The sequence below is a fragment of the Suncus etruscus genome, chromosome 4 (genome assembly GCF_024139225.1).
Source record: "Suncus etruscus isolate mSunEtr1 chromosome 4, mSunEtr1.pri.cur, whole genome shotgun sequence".
NCBI lineage: Eukaryota > Metazoa > Chordata > Mammalia > Eulipotyphla > Soricidae > Suncus > Suncus etruscus.
In genome coordinates, this window is record NC_064851.1 from 43988821 (window position 1) to 44012132 (window position 23312).

General features: G+C 36.5%; 1 protein-coding gene and 1 non-coding gene across 5 annotated transcripts in view; one reads left to right on the forward strand and one right to left on the reverse strand.

Moving 5' to 3' along the window:
- ZNF644 (zinc finger protein 644) overlaps positions 1-23312 on the reverse strand; it is a 94447-nt gene that overhangs the window by 25497 nt on the left and 45638 nt on the right. The gene's annotated exons all lie outside the window — the stretch shown is intronic.
- On the forward strand, positions 9383-9516 carry LOC126008049 (small Cajal body-specific RNA 14). The gene has a single exon (XR_007495470.1). It is a non-coding gene; the product is annotated as a small Cajal body-specific RNA 14 (non-coding RNA).

Genomic DNA, 23312 nt, shown 5'->3' on the forward strand with positions numbered 1-23312 from the left:
CCTGAGCCTGCCAGGAGTAACCCCTGAGTGCTGCTGGGTGTGACCCAAAAACAAACAAACAAAAAAGAAAAATAGAGAAGGATGAAGCTCTTTCTGAGCCTGTGACCTACTGACCTTTGTATTTCCTGAACTAGCATAGTGCTCGGCATAGACCAATCAACAATTGCTGAATTAAAAACTAAACTACTCAGCGATTAAAATCACAATTGCAAAACTAAAAGTTCTGATTTTCAAAGAATAAAGTAGTCTGTCTCTGACATATGAACATCTGCTTCCATTAATGTAAATTTTATCAAAATTCTGGTTTCTTGATTCACTAACAGTCTTTATATACAATTTAAAGAAGCTACTATCTGGCAATCCCATGACTATCTCGCATAAAATTGCACTTTTCTTAGATCTCTAGATTTTACTAGTCTTTACACTGTGCTAGGCAGTTCTCTAGCATTATGGAACTAGCAGTAAACAAGACAAAACTTTTTTACTGCTTTATTTTTAAGACAAAATAATAAAGTCTTCATTTTTTAAAAAAGTACTTTTTACTTGTATAGTAGAAATATATATTGGACAACAGGAATATATAACCCAATATTCAGAAACGGTATTATCTTCTAATGATACCAATTTCACATTTTGTAAAACATTCAATACAGTTATACAGTTTAACAATGTTTTCTGATTATTTCCTCATTCTACAACTTAGAACCAGTACTTATAAATATTCTTACTTTTCATAAAATGGACTGCTTAAAATAATTATTATAAATATTATTTAAACTTACACCAAAATCAATTTTTTTTATCCCTTGGTCTTATAACGGCTTTGAAATTGGCAAACTTCCACAGTAATAAAAATAGACTTCCAATAAGATCATATTCAATGATAGCACCCCAAAATGGTGCTAATGCAGCACCCAGCAGGGATCTCTCCATCACATACACAGAAGTTAAAAATGGGCAGCATACAAACATGTGTTAGGAACAAGTGTGCAAATGTCAATGAAAAGCCAGCCTTAATGCTCTATTACCTATTCCTTATAAAATTAGGTAGAAAACCTAAAATGTCCAAATACATACACGCTCATAACTGTGAGATGGATGACAATTGAAAGTGTCTACAGACACTTTTGAGTCCTACTTATTATTACAATCACAAAGCTAGACAAATGTATGCTCAGTCAATCTGAAAGCCTATATTAGCTTCTCTCAACAGGAAGCAACGTTGCTAACGAAGTGGTAAATTCAGTGTTAATGAGTGGCTTCACTGTTACCACCTCAGAGGTAAAACCTTCCATGTTCCATGTTCCTCCCATCTGTTCTGGTGTTAGAGGTTCAGAGATGGAACAGACGCTTCCCATTTAAAGCAACTTCATTGGTACCCCCTGAACAGCAGGGTGACAAACTATGAGAATATCACGTCAGCTTGAAGACTGCATCCTCATTACCGGAATGACTTTATAAGTGCCTCCCATAAGTTCACATTGTGAAGAAACCAAACTGCTTTACTAAAAACAGAAAAAAATATGTATATAACAGATTTATTTATAAAACACATCCAGCAAAAGAGAAACAAGAAATCAAATTAAATATTGTTGAAATATAAAATGAGGTCTTCAACAATCAATAATCCTTTACACTTACATAATAAAATATGGTTCACTTGTACCCAAATAAATAATCTCTACAACAAAACAAAAATAAAAACATTTTTATTCAGCACACTAGTATTACAATTATGCATCAATTGAGCTATACAAAGTCATCTAGGTAACAGCACTTAGCAACAATAAATTTTGATTAAACTTTCAGAATATATGATGTTCAAATAACTTTTATAAATACCTAGGATCCACTGGAACTGTGCTGAGATACAATGTACAACAATGGATATCAAAATCCAGTACATTTAAAATTTTGACATCAAAAATTAATTTTCCACATTCACAAATTCACATGGCATACACACAGTAAGTTTTTGATCTGCAAGTTAACTGTACACTGTCTCAAAATAGTTTTTGTCTTTATATAGTCAAATATATATATACACAACATACCAGAAACAACAGTTTGTATTACTATAACAAAGCAGAGAACACTTGAAGGTAAGCAAAATTCATCAAGCTTTGAAAAGGAAAACTAATAAACTAATGATATGTTGCTTGAACCCGTCAGTTTCAATGAATTGCTGTATCAATTTGGATCTTTTACTAAAATGTTTAGACACTACTACTATGTCCTCCACAAAATATATAACCTTATAATTTTTCTTTTAAATGAAGGTTTTAATGTTCTTTTAAAAATTCATACACATTATTAAAAGCTGCAAATAGAATTTTAAATCTACATAAAACATTTCAGTTTATGGAAAATTGTAATGAGTCCTACAGCTATAACTGCCTGTAGTTATATAGACTGTGAACATTTAAAAAAAAGTGCAAAGGTCAGATCTGTCTTCAAGATGACAGATCATCACTTATATGCCTCAAGCTAGACTTATTGTCTCAGAAATCTCAAACATCAGTATTTTTGCAAACTATCAGCACTTGCTATAACACCCTCACTGCACTACATCTTGAGGTTACTACAGAAGAAATGAGGCGATAATTGCATATTAACATAATTATTCTGTAATTCCTCTGAGCAAGCTTCCTAGGTCACTCAGTAATTCAGATGAGATTCAACCTTCCTGTCATCAAATCCATGCTGTCCACTTTCTGTTCATGAATAATTCTTTTTGATAGGAAATTAGTTTGATTCCATTCTTTTATGTACATTATTAATTGTATTTATTGCAAAGAGGTTAATATTTTGCAGGTAGTTATACATAATGCCAACCTTTGTCATGTAGTATAATTTCACATAAGATAAAATATGTAACATCTTAACTCTTATTCTACATTAGTCAATTAATGGCTACATTACACAGGTGTAAAGAGTAATGCTTCCAACACTAGTTGTGTTACTGTCAAATGTTCACAAAATCAGTATTCATTTAAATTATCTTTGAGAACTCATGACAATTCAGACAATCATGAAACTGAGTCAAGATAAAAATAATTCACAATTGTCACTTTAATTAGAAAACATCTTAACTGAAATATACATCTAAAATCATTGTAGCATTTGAGTCTAAAATAAACTTTAGATAATGTACAACCAAATATAAAGCTCATCTACAATTTATGTTTATTAGCTATATTATCCTGGTAGTCTTCTATTCTGGGTATTACAGTGAGGAGAAAAAAACAACACTAAAAAGTACAGAAGAGTTTCCCAGAAGTTAGCCACAGAAAAGAATGACAAGAAGAAATCAAGAGAAAATCTAGTAATTTTTTAGTCTAAGGATTGATTAGTCAATACAATTGTTACAATTTTCAAATGGTTGACACTTTAGTCTAAGAAAGAACATAAAATTAAAGTATTTGCATGGAAGATGCGAATTCCATTTTAAGATTAAGAAAAACTAGAACCAAGAACCACCTAACATTGCAAAGAGTATTTACTTAATACAGCAGTGAACTAGAATGGTTAAGCAAGTTGGATACTTAGAAACACTTTAGGAGATAATATGACTCTGGTAGGATGATTTTTAAGGGTGTTTTTCATGTATCCTATATAAATTTTCAGTTAACATTCGATATTATTTGAAATGAGCTAAAAAAATGATAAAATTAACTATTAAACCCTAGAAATGGTCTCTAAGTTCAAAATCACCTGTGAAACCTCTTTACAGAGAAGTTGATTCCTTAACAATGAAAATACATTACTGCACTAAATGAGCAACACATCAAATCAACATATGGGCATCTGTACCATGGCAATTCTATTAGTAGGCAAGATCATTTTTCCTCTGGGCTATAACCAAAAATAACGATCTAGAGTTTGAACATCTAAGAAATATACTAAGAAAAAAATTTAATAAGATACAATGAACAATTAATGCTTTTCTCCCAGCACATAGCAATGCCATGGCAAACCAATGATCTACATGTAATTTTAATGCTTACAACCAAATTACATTAAACCTGGGGAATAGTTGTGTTTCCAGCATCATATATTATCCTTATGTCACAAATAATTAAGTTACTAGATCATAATCAATTAAGAAAACAAAGAGATTCTTGCAGAACATAAGGCACATCTCAAGGCAGTGCTAAATGGATAAACTGAAAAGGGAAACTTCCAAGATAGGAACATAGTGAATTAAGATAGGGGACAGTGAGCTAAGAGTTATTAGCGCATAAATTTAATAACCAGGCAAAATGAGAAGCAACAATAACAGAAAAATTGGATACTACAGAAAGATCACTTCCTAATCAAAATTTCTATAATCAAAAGGCAATAAGCCACTGTTTCAACCAAAGAAGAGTATTAAAACAATGACATTATGGTTGTAACTGTAAATAAACAATTCAATGACCCTAAAACTGTTTATTCTTTCTAAAAGTCACAGTAAGAAGTAATTTTCACTTGAAAATAAATCATGACAGGCATATACATAGAACTAAAAATTTTATTTTCTATTATATTTGTTTTATGAAACACTAACTCATTAAAATCAATTATTCAACTTACCTTATTTCTTTGTTTAAATTTGGGCCAAGTTACCTCTACAATCACCTGTATTTATTATGGCAAATTTTAAATAAGAAATTTGTTTTCCTTTAAACTAAGTATGCATTAGTATATTTCTCCGATATTTCCTTTATAAAAAATAGCAATTTATAATGCCAAATAAATGACAAATCAGTAATGATCTTTTTGGTCTGATATAAAATGAGCTGCTAGCAAGTATTTTACTTATTCCTTATTCAATTTGGGAGCTTCCCTTATAAAGTAAGAGACAGTTATTATGAATTTAAATAAGTAAAACAAATTAGCAAATGTTGCAGAAAATGCTGGGTTTAGAAAATGAGCATGCTTATCAATATATGAAGAGTTCTACTCAAACAATTATTGTTTAAAAGAATTATTGTTTAAAGAAAAGACTCTGCTTCATCCTAGATCAGGGCAAAAGCCAATTACAGAAGACTGATTAAAACAATAATGATGGAGCAGAGCTCCTAGAACCATGAAGAAAGACTCCATCATAGGCGCCATCCTTTGACCTGTGCAAATACCAAGATCTCTAGTTACAGAGGCAGGATTTTATCATCCACGATGGGTCAGAAAGTTTACAGGCACCACCAAAGGACCAAGGGAGAGTAAAAGAACATGTATGGAGCCTGTAGTTATTCCCATGACAGTATACTTCAAGGGCGGAAAAATCCTGTATCTCTTAGGCCAAGGGAATTCCCTTTCTAATTTCCCCAATATTTATGGTGCCTATGAGAAGCACAAATTAACTTTTTTCTCTTTTTTGATTTTGCTATTGTTGTTTGTTGCTTGTTTTTTTCCCCCATGGGTTTTCGTGTGTGTGTGTGTGTGTGTGTGTGTGTGTGTGTGTGTGTGTGTGTGTGTGTGTGTGTGTGTGTGTGTGTGTGTGTGTATCTGTCCATTCAAGGCACCATCTTCTATGTTTTGTTTTTTTATTTCAGGACTGTGGTTATTGTGTGGTTGGTGTCTTTATTGCTGTGATGCTTTTAGAGTTTTTTGTTTGATTTTTTCTTTAAATTTTTTAGTATTGTTGTTAGATTTCTCCTTTTTTCCCTTTCTTCTTTTAAACTGATATTTATAGCCTCTAGAAGGACTCCTCCCATTTTTTGCTTGATTTTTGCCCCATTTTATTTTTCTTTTCTTCAAACAGAACCACATAATTTGAACCATCTTATTTCACCTCACAAATTGAGGGGGAAATAATGGAGGGTACCAAAACCAGACAGTCGTATGAACATTAAGTAGAAATAAAAAAAAATGATCAGACATGCTAGACACAGAGGGGACCACTTATACTAGCAACCCGGGTGGTAAAGGAGGGGGATAGGAGATGCATGCTGGGAACAGGGGTGGAGGGAGTACAACATTGGTGGTGGGAATGCCCCTGATTCAATGTCACTATGTACCTAAAAATTTATTGTGAAAGATTTGTAATCCACTTTGGTCAAATTAAAAATTAAAAAAAAAAATGAATTATCGTTTAAAAATTTTACATTTGCCGGTGTATAAGATGACCTCTAATTTTGCAGTTAAAACATAGGTTTAGGCCTATATTCGCTATATCAGAACGTTCCTGTGCTGCATGTGCTGCATGTGTTCCTGTGCTCATGTACCACAGTGAGCCAATCACAGCAAGCAAAGGTTCAAAGGTTATGCTGTGATAGACTTCCTCTCTGACTCTGGCCAATCTGAGCAGGCTTTTGACAGTGTAGATTCGGGTCCAGAACATTGTCTAGTTTGCATGCATAAAAAGCCTGCTTGGATTGGCTGAGTCAGAGAGGCGGTCCGAGAAGCCTGGCAGTGATTGGTGCAGGATCGAGTTGAAAAATTCGTTTTGTGGCAATATTCAGACAATTTTCGTTTAGCTGCATATTGAAACATTTTTCAGGATATACTCAGCGTATACTGCGTATACTTGGCGTATAAGACGACCCCGATTTTCAGTTGACTTTTTTTTGTTTCAAAAGTCGTCTTATACACGCAGGAAAATACGATAGTCATCTGAAATAATGACAACATATTCAGGAGCAGCAATACATTTAAGATTTATAGAATCTGTAATTTCTAATTTATCCAATCTATAAAACCAAACTGTTATCATAAGCACATTACTATTTTTCAGAGGTGACTAAGGCTATATTATTTCATACCACTGATTGAATGATATTGCTGGTCATTTGTTTTTACAGTACTAAGTAAAAAAGACTACACAGGACCCATATATATATTATATATTTTACATATATATATAAATTACTTATCACCAAAAAGCAATACATTATGTCATCAAGAGTAATACTGATTTACAGCTTATAGTTTAGAGAAGGCAGAGAGATCCTATACAAATATTACAGCTAAGAAAAGTCTCACAAAAGAAAATTTAGGCTAAATTTTGTAAGGTACTGCATTGAGAAAACCACTGTGGAAGCAAATACACCTATCTGAAAAACAGTTTGACAATTTTTAGCATGAAACAAAGTTATCCACTTACCTTAAACTTTAGTACTTCAAAAATAAAAAACTTTAGTACTTCATTAATAAGGATAAAACCTACCTAAAATACTGTTCAGATTAAATTACACAGTATACAAATATATAGCATAGACTCCAAGATTTAGTGTTAATCTCATTTAATGTTAAACTCAGTGTTAAATCTCTAGACCCCTTGTCATTAACTTCTTTCATTTATAGAATGATTAATATAAATGTGTGCACAACTACTATATGAAGAAGAAAGCCCTTAGAAATTTATTCTGGAAGGAGATACTTCAAAATTTATAATAACCCCTAGGGTATAATAAATAAGATAAATGGGCAGAAGCTAAAGAGTCAGAGAAGAGGCACAGCTTAAGAATTGCCAATAACACTTTGTGGGGAAATAAAGCAGGGGTTCAATGAGATAATATTCAATAAACAATAAAAAAAAGTAAAGTATAGATTTAACCCTGTAGTCTAAAGACAAAGGACTTGAAGTAGCCACTCAGGATTTAAGAGTATCAAGAACATGAATTTTTCTTTCGTTTTTCATGTTAATAAAATGGAAGCAAATAAACTAAAGGAGAGATATACCTACTCAGACGAAACCACAAACTAAGAACAGTCATCAGGAAGTGCTGCATTAAATCTGATTTGACATGATAATATCAATTAATCAATATCACTAAAAGTAGGAATATATTTTGCTGTTGTTACTCTGTTGTTTGGTATTTGGCATAAAGAATGGTCTCAATTCTTCTGGCTCTGAGGTCAGCAATCACTCTGGTTAGCCATTTATTTGTTAGACAAGAGCCCTATCTGCTGTACTATTGCTCTGGCCCAAAGTAGACTTTCAAATAAAAAAACATATATAGAGATGTTAATAAGACTGGCTTCAAATTTTTAACTGTAAAGACTAAGTCAACGGAGTAATAACTTCCAAGTCTGAGGTTTAAATTACTTCAACTACAGTAATACTTAACAAGACAAAATTCATGTATGATTTCTGAGCAGATAGCCAGGAGTAACCCATGAGCACTGCTGGGTGTGGCCCAAAAACAAAAACAAAAACAAAATTCATGTGTGAGGACACAATCTATAAGCTTAATATTCATCTGACATTTCAGAAAAACATTTTTAAGGGAGTTACATTAAATGTGCAAAGTGAACTTTTATGATACAATGCTTATTAACATGGATACATATTTTAAGATAATAAAATTAATTAAAATAAAAAGTAAAAATTTTACATCTGTAAACTAGACTTTTAAAAAAATCTAAAAGTAGTAAACAAATGCCTTTAAAACAAAAAAAAATTACTATTATTTTTGGGTTTGGAGCCACACCAGACAATACTCAGGAGTTATTCCTTGTTCTATACTCTGGAATTATTCCTGGCAGTGCTCTTGGGACCATATGAAATATAAGGGATCAAACTAGGTCAGCAGCATGCAAGGTGAAGGCCCTACCTACTACTATTACTTCAGCTCCCTAAAATTAAAAATTATTAAAGAATTAAAATCTCCCTAACTCTGTCCTTAATAGGTAGACTACAAGAACTGAACTGAGTGATACAAACAAGGAATAAATAAGGTTAATTCTTCTACTACGAAAAGTTAAAAAGGAGAATAGGATGGAGTTAAAAAATAAAAAGTTGAGGGAGTTGGAGAGATAGTCCAGCAGGTAGAGGCTTGCCTTGCACGCAGGTAATGCGGTTCATTTCAAAATCCCACATGGACCCCTTGGAACCTCCAAGAGTAATTCCTGAGTACAAATTCAGGAGTAATCTCTGAGCATTGCCAGATGTGACAATTCCCAACCCTCACACCCTAAAAATATTTGAGACATAAATTCAGACATAAATTCCTAAAAAAGGAATCATAGAAGAACTATGGTGAATATACACAAAACTGAAAAATGCTTCAGTTCAAGACAAAGAAAGTTTCAGGATGATGGAAAATATATGGCACTTAAAATTCATGAGAGAATTCTAACACTAAGACTAAAGGAAAGAATTCTACTCATTTTCAGAAAGCATATAAAACCAAAAATGAAATTAAGGGCCAGAGCAATAGTAAATCAGGCAGGGAACCTGCCTTGCACACAGCAGAGTTAGATATCCAGAACCTAGCTGCACACTATCAAGAGTAAACCATAAGCACTGCTATGCTTGGCCCTAAGCAAAAAAACACCAACCCTAAATTAGTAAATAAATGGAAATAAATATACAAATCCATCATTAGTAATATCAAAAGTTTAAGGGAAAATAAAATTTTAAAGTAAAAAATTCAATTACAAAAGCGCAACTCATGTGACTGTTCCCAGTACTGGTTGCATTTGTTAGCCGTACAGTGTAATCGCTGGTAGTCACACACATCAAAACATGGTTCTTGCCGACAGGATCTGTATAGTTACCAGATTTTCTGTGCGATGACTCCATACATGCTTATATAAAAAGAAATAGAAAATGTTTTAACAGCTTTGAAACTGAAATTTATGAGATGCTATTAAAATATCTACATCTATGCAAAAAAAAAGTGCAACACAATCTCCTTACCCTTTTCCTCTCTTCACTTCAAACTATGTACTTGTCTTTCTTTTTTTAAAAAATGATATGCTGCAATAAGTATTCATAAACAAGAATTTTTTCAATAATGCATATGCTTTAAAGTATTTTTAGAATAATATACATTTCCATATGATACTGCAAAATTTGAACAAAATTAAACAATTTCACCTCCAATAAGAATGACTACTTAAATGCTTACATTTTTTGCCAGTATAATGGTAAAACATGAAAATGCTTTTCATCCTAGAATTCTATAACAACTAAATTAGCACAAAAGCGCAACAAAATAGACATTTATGAATAAGTGATACATTTTTAAAAATTCATCATCCACAAGTTGGAGAATTACTCAGATTTTGGGCAATGAGAAAATATGAAAAAGTACAGCTGGTAGTGTTTCGTTTGCCTTGCATAAGACTGACCTGGGTTTGACTCTCATCATCCCAAATGGTCCTCTGAGAGTACCACCAGAAGTAATACCTAAGTAGAGAGCTAATAATAACCCATGTGCACCACCAGGTGTGTTAAGCCCACCTCAAGAAAAAGAGACATGAGTCAATAAACATTAGTGAGCAGTTAAATCACAAACATAAATATAGTCACTTTGTAACTGTTCTAATTTCTATAAAAGTAAAAGTAAATAGTATTTAAAATATGTTAAAAAAATACCAAGCTACTTTTCATATGGAAACTTATAGCTGTGCACAAAAAACTTTAAGTCTTCCCACCACCAATTTGTTGCACCGGTGAAGGGGGGTGCTCTTTACATGACTGTAATCATACAACTATAATCATGTTTGTAATCACGGTGTTTAAATAAAGATAAAAAAAAAATTTAAGTCTTTAAAAATGTTAAAAGTGGGGCCGGAGTGGTGGTGCAAGCTGTAGGGTGTCTACCTTGCACATGCTAACCTAGAACAGACTACTGTTCAATCCCCCATCATCCCATATAGTCCTCCAAGTTAGGAGCTATTTCTGAGCGCATAGCCAGGAGTAACCCAAGTGTCACTGGGTATGGTCCAAAAACAAAAACAAAACAAACAACAAAAAAGTGAAAAGTAGAAAAATTAGAGGCCAGAGAGATAGCACAGCAGTAGGGCATTTGCCTTGCATGTGGCCAATCAGGACCAATGGTGGTTCAAATCCTGGCATCTCATATGGTGCCCTGTGCCTGCCAGGGGCAATTTCTGAGCACAGAGCCAGGAGTAGCTCTTGAGGGCCACCAGGTGTGACACCCCCCCCCAAGTAAAAATATTAGGGCTAGAGAGATAACACAGCAGTAGGGAGTTTGCTTTGCACGCAGACAACCCAGGATGAACCAAGGTTCAATCTCTGGCATCCCATTTGGTCCCCGGGGCCTGCCAGGAGTGATTTCTGAGCAGAGCCAGGAGTAACCCTTGAGCACTGCCAGGTGTGGCCCACAAACAAAGCAAAGCAACAACAAAAAAAAACCCTCATATTCCGTTGATGGAATTTGTTATGACCTGAAAACAATTCTTGCATTATATCCTAATCTGAATAAAACTGAACCTATGTTCCAGCTATGCCTGGTCTGCACCCATACAAAAAAGACATGAACAGGTATAATCATGGCAATACTATGTCCAACCCAAAGTCCAACAGCGAAAACTCAGTACTAAAATGAGTGAGCTACAACTACATCTGTAGACATCAATGAGTATCCCAAACTTATGATTAAACAAAGTATAAACAAAGTCTTAACTTCATTTCATTCTATTTCTACAAATGAATAATTATGATTTTTAAAATAAGTATTCTTTTGAACCAACGTAGAAATAGGAAGGCAAGAAACACTGGGGATGGAAACAGGCAATTTTGAGTTTGTAGCAGTATTCTATTTTTAATTAGTGGTGGTCAAATAATATTACTTTGTAGTTTAAGTAAGCTAAGCATTCTTTGATGCACTTATCTGTATTATACTTCAATTTGAAAAGTGACCTGGAGCTCTTTGATATGTTGTACATAACCTAAAAATGTAGCAGTTATCAAAGTATTTTCATCATTATATGATATTGGGTATAGATTTAGGAGTAACAGTCTGAGAGTTTTAAAAAAAATGTAGATTTTACACTTCAGGACTGTCTATAAACAAATTATACTTAAAGCAGAATGGCCAATTTTTCAGTATGCTACAGTAAGACAAAATTAGGTATTTGTGCTTTGTTAAGACCGTATGTATGGCAGTGCTCAAGGGCTATTCTTGGCTCGATGCTTGGGAGACAAAATGGTACCAAAGGCCAAGACCATGTCAGGTATACAAAGAGTCTTCAGCTATTTCTTCAGCTCAAAAATTAAATACTTATAATCTTCTTTTCTTACATTTACACTGACCACCTGAAATTCAAAACTCCAATTTCTTGGTTTATGTAATAAATGTATTGAAAAACAATAGTTTAATAAAAACTGAAGATGACTGTTTCTAGCATTAATTTTTTCAGATGTCTGGAGAGATAGTACAGCAGCTAAGGTACATGCTTTGCATGTGGTCAACCCAGGTTTTATCCCCAATACTCCATGATTCCTCCCCCAGCACTTCCAGAAGTAATTCTGAGCACATAGCCAGAAGTTAGTTTGAACACGGCCAACTGTAGTCCAAGAACTTCTTTTTTAACTTTTCTGGACATAAGAAAGCTAGAAGACAAGGCTGGGTTTCATCACTGTCAATGTATCTGGTCCCCTGTAAGCATAGTAAAGAGTCATCCAGTAGCATCAAAAAAACAAAAGTATTTTTGTGTGATTTTTAGACACAAGGAAATTAATGCAGAACATAAATGATGGGCCAAGTAAAGGTTTTGATTTTAAAAAATTTGTATGCTTTCCTCCCTATGAAACTAAACCTTGGCTTATATTTTATACCAATTTATTAAAACACTATTATTTTATTAATAAATCAAGAACCAAACATTTATAATACTAAGTTACTTAATATCAAACAGAACCCCCTAAATTGAATTATTATGCAGAACAGCTTACAGTTAATAGACAATCTGATTCATTTTTTAGCCAAGCAGTGCCACCAAGTGGTAGTAACCTCTTTTCAAGAAATGCAACTCTGAAGGAACAGAAAGTTCGTATAACAGATTATCGTATTAGAAAAGATAAAAAAAAAAAAAAAATCAGGCTTGGGCAGAATGATAGCTCAATGGGCTAAAAGCACATGCTTTGCATGCATGAAGCTTAAATTCAATCCCGAAACTACGTAAAATCCCTACGTAAAATCTCCTAGCAAGGAGAGACCTGGAGCATTGATTCAGGAATAGTTCCAAAACAAAATTCAATTTAACAACTTACAATACCAAAGTTTTAAAAAGGACATAAGGTGCTTACATTGCAATGCAGTCATTTCTGGATCTAACCGTGGCCCTACATATAATCCTTGTGATCATATGCACTGTGAGGTCATATCACTCCTGAAGACAAAGTGAAGAATAGACCCTGAGCACTGCTTGGTATGACCCCAAATTCACCGCTGATAAAATAGGTTAATCCTTTATTTGAGAAGAAAAGCTATAAAAATATAGCAATGAATTAACAAAAGAAAAAAATTTTCTTAGAAATCAAGAACTTTGGGCCCGGAGAGATAGTACAGCAGTGTTTGCCTTGCAAGCAGCCAATCCAGGACCAAAGGTGGTTGGTTCAAATCCCGGTGTCCCATATGGTCCTCCGTACCTGCCAGGAGCTATTTCTGAGCAGACAGCCAGGAGTAACCCCTGAGCACCACCGGGTGTGACCCAAAAACCAAAAAAAAAAAAAAAAATCAAGAACTTTGAGTACTATGTTATTTTGTTACTTGCTTAAAAATTACATTTTTAAAAAAATGTTCTGGTTTTGGGGCTACACCTGGTGGGCTCAAATAAAGATTATAGAAGGTGTTCAAACCTTGGTCAAACCTTGGTGTTCAAGTCTTCATTCAAACCTTGAATGAAAAAGGTTTGAACAAGGCAAAGACTGTATCATCTCTCCAATCACCATAAATTCCATCTTATAATTTCAATTCATAAGACTTAAACTGCTTTACAAATAAATGAGACATGCATGGACAGAAAAAGATTTCAAAAGACCCTTATAACTATTATCTCAGAGATCTAGAGCCAAGATCAAAATCAAGGTGTAGGCAAAGACCATTTGAAAATTGTGATAAAGGACCTGCTACAATCTTTTAGCTATGTCTCTTCAAAGTGTATTGCTGTGCACACTGCCTTTAGTCCTCCCCCCCCCCCCTTTTTTGGAGCATACACAGCGATGCTCTGAGCGATTCCTGGCTCTGCTCTCAGGTATCATTCTTGGCAACATACAGAGGACATAGAGAGTGCCAAGGATTAAACCTGGGTTGGCCACATGCAAGACAAGATATGTTATCTTTCCAGCCCCATATTTCACCTTACAACGTGACCAAGAGTCATAACTAAATTAGGACCTACTCTACCTCCTTTTATTTTGAACAAAACATTTTATTGGATGCAGAAAATCTAAAATACAAAAACATTTTGCCAAAGTTAAGCGTGAGGTACTGTCACCTATTTACAAAGCTATGTACAAATCAAATAAGGCTATTCTACCTATCTTTGATTGCCTCTATAAAAGCCCCATCTCCAAATAAAGCCCAATGCAGTTCTAGAAATTAGGACTTCAATGTGCGTATGTGGCAGAAGAAACATTTAAGTAGCAACACCATGTTTGTAAGATTTTAACAACAATTTTAAAAAATACTAAAATTAGATCTTGTTATACTTGTGATACAGTGACATATTAAGAAATATACAGTTAGAGGCTAGAGAGATAAAGCAGGGGTTAGGAGGGACATGCCTTGCCTGTAGTTGACTCTATAAACTACATGATTTCCTTTCCCCATCACCTCCCAGTACCATCTGATTGACCAATACAGAACTGTATCTCAGACTCTTACACTTAAGTGCCAGTTGCCAGTTGGTTGGTCAAAAATAGCCAGAATGAATGTATAGTTGGTACAACAGGCAGGCATTTTCCTTGCAAGCACTTGACCCACGTTCAGTACCGAGTATTCAGTCCCCGTCTGCCAGGAATAATTCCTGAGTGCAGATCAACCTTACCCTCCCCCCATAAAGATAACCAGGAGGGGCAGCACTACTTGGGAGCAAGACCACCCCTGGGAAGGTATATTAGAATAGATACGTATATTTAATCTTCATTTATTTTACTAGCAGTTTCTTTTTTTTTTTTTTTTTTGGTTTTTGGTTTTTGGGTCACACCCAGCAGCACACTAACTCCTGGCAGGCTCTGGGGACCATATAGGATGTCAGGATTCGAACCACCGTCCTTCTGCATGCAAGGCAAATGCCTTACCTCTATGCTATCTCTCCAGCCCCTATTTTACTAGCAGTTTCTAAAACCCCCTTAATTTCCTAACTGATGAAAAAAAGCAGTCCCTTGTTATCATCCCATTGGTTACTTGATGATTACAGGGCTAAAACTTTCAGATTCACCTCCTAAAAGGTAACGGGGTTGAAAATTAGTTTAATTTGATAGCTAATTTTTAATCAATTATGGCTATATAAAAGCATTTAAAAAAAAAAAAAAAACAAAAAGCGGGGCCGGGTAGGTGGCGCTGGAGGTAAGGTGTCTGCCTTGCAAGCGCTAGCCAAGGAAGGACCTCGGTTCGATCCCCCGGCGTCCCATATGGTCCCCCCAAGCCAGGGGCGATTTCTGAGCACATAGCCAGGAGTAACCCCTGAGCGTCAAACGGGTGTGGCCCAAAAACCCAAAAAAAAAAAAAAAAAAAAAAAAAAGCGAAGATTCAAAAGACTCTAGGTTGGTAACCAAGCCATTGCAAGCTTTTCACCTTTTCTCCATTATCTTGCTTTATGTATTTTTTAATCTGACTGTTCCTAAGTTTTATCTTATTAAAACAACAAAATAGGGGGCCAGAGAGATAGCATGAAGGTAATATGTTTGCCTTGCATATTGAAGGACGGTGGTTTGAATCCCAGCATCCCATATGGTCCCCTAAGCCTGCCAGGAGCAATTTCTGAGCGTAAAGCTAGGAATAACCCGAGCGCTGCCAAGTATGACCCAAAAATGTCAATAAATAAATATAATTTTAAAAACTAGTAATTAATGAGTACTGAGTAGCATGAATTGAGTGTTGTTCTAGCAAATTAAATAACCAAAGGAAGACAACAGGATCTCTGTTTTAAAGTTATTGTTACTAGTTTAGTTTTTCTTTAGCAATAAATATTGAACAAATTTAACCTGATTCCTCAGTTATTTTAATTGTTTTGTATATATTTTTATTTTTGAAATTTACCAGTGGCTGCTGCATTTCCCACCTTGGCTTATACTCGAGTCACTAAGTTTTCCCAGATTTTAGGATAAAATGAGGGGATCGGCATATACCTGAGTATATACGGTAATACTATCTTTGCAAAAATCTGAGTTTAAAGCTATATTTACATATATATAACATTTCATGTAATATAGGTACAATGTAATTATATCTTCCTCATTCACAAACTTATTATCTTCTCATTAATCCCTAGCTACACTGGCTTTTATAGTCTTTGATTAAATCCCATTTAAAGTTCAAAGTCTGGAATTCTTTCCACAAATATGTATATATCGTATAAGACGTATACGTATTAGCGTATAACACGACCGGGCGTATAAGACGACCCCCTAATTTTACAGTTAAAACATAGGTTTAGTCCTATATTTGCTGTATCAGACAGAACTGTTCCTGTGCTGCAACTGTATGTATCACAGTGAGCCAAACACAACAAGCAAAGGATCAGAGGTTATACTGCAATACTGGCCAATCTGAGCAGGCTTTTGACAGTGTAGATTCGGGTCCAGAACACTGTCTAACTTGCATGCATCAAAAGCCTGCTTGGATTGGCTGAGTTAGAGAGGCGGTCTGAGCGTCTTTCAGTGATTGGTGCAGGATCGAGTTGGAAAATTCGTTTCGTGGCAATATCCAGACTATTTTCATTTAGCGGCATATCAAAATGTTTTTCGGGATACACTCGCGTATAAGACAACCACTGATTTTCGGTTGACTTTGTTTCGTTTCAAAAGTCGCCTTATACACTGGAAAATATGGTAGATCACTTCCCAGTTCCCATTTCTTCACAGGTTTACCTAAATCAGTGGTCGGCAACCTTTTTTTTTTCAACTGAGTCAAATCTCGCCAAAACATGATTGAAATTTATTTTGAGAGCCACACAGGGCGTGCACTGACAGAGGCTAGTGTTGTATCAAATAATTAAGATTGAGCTGGATGGAAGTGGATGCCATCCCAGGCCACGTGGCTCCGCAACCCCCATCCAGCCGGCGGGTCCCAGGCCCAGGTGAACAGCGGAATCAGACTCATCCAGAGACAGGCATCAGGAAGCATCAACTTTATTCATGCCCTATTCACCACATGTGTGTGGCCTATCTTATAACCTTTCAAGCATTGCTATTCTTAGCCCTGCATCTTAATTCCTTTCAGCCATCTTCCTTTGACCTCCATGCTGGTCAAAGACCAAAAGAGGCAAAGACCCAAAAGCCAGAGATCCCAGCAGGGCAGACGCCCCTAAGCCCCTGGCTCAAAGGCTTATCTACCTCTTCCAAGACCCCTCCCAGGAATGGGCGGGGTCTTGCAGGTAAGGTCACACATAATATCTGGTTCCCAAGACCCCTCCCAGAAATGGGTGGGTCTCAGGTAGCTACACCTAAATCCAAGGTGGAGTTACAGCTAGGAGCAGAGTCCTGACTCCTGGAGCGGCTGCCCAGCACACAGAAGAGCCAAATTAAAAGTGTGAAGAGCCACATGTGGCTCACGAGCCGCAGGTTGCCGACCACTGACCTAAATGAATCTAAATAAAATAGGAATCCTAATTCCCCCAATCTATTTTCATTCCTTTAAGTATTTACTAAAACCTGACCAATTATACTATTATTTGATTGCGCATTCTCCTCCCTCCTACTGTGTCTCGGGCATCTACTAGAACGTATCTAGAATGACTATTTTTCAGACTATAAGAAAATATTTTAATGATTTGCTTCAAACCAACAGGCAGGGATTTTATCAAGTTTATTCTCCTCTTCCCAGACCCTTAACAAGGCTGAAATAAATTTGCTAGTCCCTAACTACCTTCCCACTTTCTCACTTTTCTCACTTGTCTCACTTTCTGGGGGAATTAACCACACCAGCCACAAGCAACAGGTTTCTTCTGATTAGTTTAGGGCACATGCAGTTTCTTCAGTCATGAATCCACAGCATTCCTCTCCCTAACCCTTCAGTCACATAAATTTAACTTAATTCAGATTTGCTATTAAAGTTATTGTTAAAAATAGCTAATATTATCTTCCCTTACAACACTGCCACTGGTGTGCATTCCATGAATAAACTATGCCAGTGGTGGGCAACCTTTTTTTTCAACTGAGCCAAATCTCGCCAAAACCACGATTAAAATTTATTTTGAAAGCCACATTCTTCTGAGGGCAGCAGACAGAAAGAGGATACTGCCTGCGGTGACACACAGAAAGTCACGCCCCCCCCATACCACATGACCTGACTGGAGCTGTGTGGAGCCGGCCACTGGGGCTGCACAAAGGGCACTGACTGAGGCTAGGAGCAGAGGCCTGACTCCTGGAGTGGCCGCCCGGTACACAGAAGAGCGAAGGAGGGTGTTCTTTACATGACTGTAATCATACAACTACAATTATATTTGTAATCACGGTGTTTAAATAAAGATAATAAAAAGAAAGTGTAAAGACGGAGAGATAGCACAGCGGTGTTTGCCTTGCAAGCAGCCGATCCAGGACCAAAGGGTGGTTGGTTCGAATCTCGGTGTCCCATATGGTCCCCCGTGCCTGCCAGGAGATATTTCTGAGCAGATAGCCAGGAGTAACCCCTGAGCACCGCCGGGTGTGGCCCAAAAAACAAAAAACAAAAAAGTGTAAAGAGCCGCATGTAGCTCGCAAGCCTCGGCTTGCCGACCACTGAACTATGCCAATGTCATATGTTATTAAAGTCTTCCTTTCAGAGTTAATGAATTTCAAATATTAAATTCCTTTAATTACTGATTAATGTTATCTCTTCCAATGAAGTAAATTTCAAAAGAATTAGAATAGTGTCTTTAATTGCATATACTGTGTTTTGAGCACCTACTTTAGATAACCCTAAATGGAGTATACACCAAAACTGCTAAATAAATGGACAATGAGGTCTACAGTCAATTAGGAAAATGGCATAAAAAAAAATTTTTTTTTTTGGCCACATACAGCGGTTCTCAGGTGTTCCTCCTCGCTCTGTGCTCAGGGATCACTTCAGGCATGCTGGGGAACTATAAAAATGCTGGGATTCAGGTCAGGAATGCGCAAGGCAAATTCACTACCCACTATACTATCTCTTTGGCCCTCGTTCTGTTTGTTTTCTGGGCCATACCTGCCAGTGCTCTGGGGTTATCCCTGACTCTGCACTCAGGAATCACTCCAAGCAGGTTTCAGAGGACCATATGGATGCCAAGGATTAAACCGGGTTGGCTGCAAGCAAGGCAAGTGCCTTACCTCCTGTAGTTCTGTCCCCAAAGCAAATTCTTATTTACTACCAGAGACTTCCTAGCTATTTATGTATTAACAATATATACTTATATTTAATATTTTTGTTAATGGAAAATTTTGTCTTGATCAGAAATAAGTGGACCTCAGCAGTACAGCATGTCTCACATGTGAGGCCCTGGTTCTATCCCTGGAAAGTCAAATACATAACTAGATTATCTATATATTTGTATTTATAAAACCTCTGTGAAGTTTTCTAATTTTAGTTTTTAAATATCCATCTCAAGGGCAACTTTTTAAGACTTAACTGCAAAAATTCACTTAAAAAATTAGACATGATAGCAATAGAGTTAATGTTTTACAAATACAATGCTACTAACCACATCTGAAACCCAAATCCCTTTCACAGTTCACTCTTGGTTTCTTCTCATTTCACTCCATTAGCTCACTCGGTTTCTTTTGTTTTTGTTTCTGTTTTTTGGTGGGGGGTAGGAGTGGGCGGGAAAGCAGTGCCAAGAATCATAGCCAAGTCTCATGCATCATGGTATGCTCATAACGACAGCCTATAACCCACATTCTAGCCTCAGTTCTATGGGTTCTTATCATTTGTTTTTAGTAGTGGCTACTATTTATTCACTTATTTCTTTATATTCCGCATAAGATCACACTGGTTTCTGTCCTTTTCCTGACTCATTTTGCTCAGCATAATACCCTTGAATTCCATCAGAGTTGCAGTTAACCACACATTTTCATTTTTTTTGTTTTGTTTTGTTGTGTTTTGGGGCCACACCCGGCGGTGCTCAGGGGTTACTCCTGGCTGTCTGCTCAGAAATAGCTCCTGGCAGGCACGGGGGACCATATGGGACACTGGGATTCGAACCAACCACCTTTGGTCCTGGATCAGCTGCTTGCAAGGCAATCGCCGATGTGCTATCTCTCCAGGCCCACATTTTCATATTTTTTAGTTAAGTAGTGTTCTATCATTTATCAAATATATACCACCATTTTGTTGACCATCTGTTGTGGGTCACTTGAGTTGTTTCTAGACCTTGGCTATCGTAAATAGAACACAGTGAACATAGATGTGCAAATGTCTTTAATACTTTTGTGTGCTTAGATATCTAAGAGTGCATAATGGCTTATCAGAATGCCCAGTAGATAGATCAAGGTACCCTTTTCACCATATTTCCACCAGCACTGGATATTCTCTTTGCTATCAGGTGGTATCTTGTCATTTTTAACTGTATTTGTCTAAAAAATAGTAATCTTCAATACTTTCTCATATGGTTATTGCTGTCTAATGTCTTCTTTGAAAAAAAAAAAAAAAAACACATTAACCTCTTCCAGTCAGGGTTTTTGTTTTTGTTTGGCTTTTTCTTTAGGGGGTTTATGGGTCACACCCGGCAGCACACACTTTTGGCTCTGCACTCAGAAATCGCTCCTGGCAGGCTCATGGGGCCATATGGGATGCCGGGAATCGAGCCAAGGTTCATCCTGTGTTTGGCCACGTGCAAGGCAAAAGCCCTACTGCTATTTATCGCCCTGGCTCCTCCTTCTAGTCAGTTTTTCGTAAGTGGTGGTTTTTTGTTTTTGATTTGCTGGTGAGTATCCTGAGTTCATAGATCTTGGATACTTCTGTTGGATATATGGTAAATATTTTCTCTCAGTAGGGTCCCATTTTTATTTGTCATTTCCTTAATAGTATAAAAAAATTTAGCTTGATATACTTCCCTTTATCTTGTTTTCTTAGCTAATGGCATCATTAGCTCTGAAGTCACAAAGAGTTTTGCTTCTCAAGTAAACATCTAACTGTTCAGTCTTGTTGTGGAGAGTTCATGAGAGCAACTTATTTTTTTGCAGGTATATTTTATGAACTGATCTACCCAAATGGTTAATGATCTATTTTGAATTGACATTTTGTGTATGTGAGAGAGGTTCAGTTTTTTTCTTCATCTTTTCTTTCCTCCATTTGCTGTCCTTACTCCATTTATATACTTAGATCCTTTGTCATCAAATGGGACCAAAGTGGTAGCGCAGTGGTAGGGCGCTTGCCTTGCCCACAGCTGACCTTGGATGAACCTCGGTTCGATCCCTGGCGTCCCATGGTCCCCCAAGCCAGGAGTAATTTCTGAGTGCATACCCAAAAGTAACCCCTGAGCATCACCGGGTATGGCCCAAAAAACCAACATACCCCAAAAAATAATTATTAACACACATCTAAGGATTATCTCTGAGCTCTCAATTTTATTCCACTGGTAGTTACTTGGCCTTTATTCTAGTACCAGACAGTTTTGATTACTATCACCATGATGAATAATTTAGATTCAAAACAAGCAAAGCTTTCCATATTTTTCAGGATTGCTTGAGCTTTCAGGGAGTCTTATTGTGATTTATTTGTGAACAAATGCTGCATAAAGAATGTTCCAAAGAAATCCAAGTCCCTAAACAATGCCACATACATTTTGATGGGATTTGCACCAAATCTGTAAAGCATTTTTTTTATGTATTTGGTAATTTAATGTTCAACTTTTCAACTCATGTAAATGAAAATAGAATTTGTTTACATTTTCTATGTTTCCTTTTCTTTTTAAAGAGATTTATAATTTTCCTTACTTAAGAATTTCACCTCGGGGCCGGGAAGGTGGCGCTAGAGGTAAGGTGTCTGCCTTGCAAGCGCTAGCGTAGGACGGACCGCGGTTCGATCCCCCAGTGTCCCATATGGTCCCCCAAGCCAGGGGCGATTTCTGAGCGCATAGCCAGGAGTAACCCCTGAGCGTCAAACGGGTGTGGCCCAAAAACCAAAAAAAAAAAAAAAAAAAAAAAAAAGAAGAATTTCACCTCCTTTATGCCCAGTTACATGATTTGGGGGATGGGGTGGAGAAACACAACAATAAACAGGTATTCTCTTCATTCTCACTGTTTATTAAAATGCCATAGATTTCTATATATTTTATAGTCTGGCACTGTACAGTTGTATTGTTTCCGGAAGCTTAGGGACAGTTTTTAGGAATTTCTAAGTACAATAACACATCATCTGTGAGTAGAAATAGTTCGGCTTCTTTCACAATCTGGACCCCTTTATCATTTCCTTCTTGCTTAATTGCTATGCCAAGGATTGCCAATTTTTTTTTCTTTTGTTTTTTGGGACACACCCGGCAGTGCTCAGGGCTTCCGCCTGGCTCTATGCTCAGAAATCGCTCCTGCCAGACTCAAGGACCATATGGGATGTTGGGATTTGAACCACTGTCCTTCTGCATGCAAGGCAAATGCCCCACCTCCATGCTATCTCTCCAGCCCCAGGATTGCCAATTTTATGCTAAATAATGAGTGAATATCCTGGTTTTGTGCCTGTTTCTAACAAAAGCCTATCTAGTTTTTATTCTCCATTAAGTATGAGATTAGTTCTTAGTTTGCATTAGATGTTACTATTTTGAGGAAAGTTCTACCCTCATTAAAAAATTATAAATGGGGGCCAGAGAGATAGCATGGAGGTAGATCATTTGCCTTGCATGCAGAAGGACAGTGGTTCAAATCCCGGCATCCCATATGGTCCTTGAGTCTGGCAGGAGCGATTTCTGAGCATAGAGCCAGGCGGAAGCCCTGAACGCTGCTGGGTATGACCCAAAAACCAAAAAACATGTATATATATAAATGCTATTATCGTATTTTTCGGCGTGTAACATGACTTTTCAAACAAAAAAAAGTCAACCAAAAATCAGGGGTCGTTTTATACGCTGAGTATATCCCAAAAAATGTTACAATATGCCGCTAAACGAAAATGTTCTGAATATTGCCACAAAACTAATTTTCCAAATCGATCTTGCACCAATCACTGCAAGGCTGCTTGGACAGCCTCTCTAAATCAGGCAATCCAAGCAGGCTTTTTATGCATGCAAATTAGACAATGTTCTGGACCCAAATCTACACTGTCTACACTGTCAAAAGCCTGCTCAGATTGGCCAGAGAGGAAGTCTATGACAGTATAACCTTTGAACCTTTGCTTGTTGTGATTGGCTGTGTCTTATACAGCGAATATAGGCCTAAACCTATGCTTCAACTGCAAGATTAGGGGTCGTCTTATACACCAATCGTCTTATACACCGGCAAATACGGTAGATATTGTTTATCTACT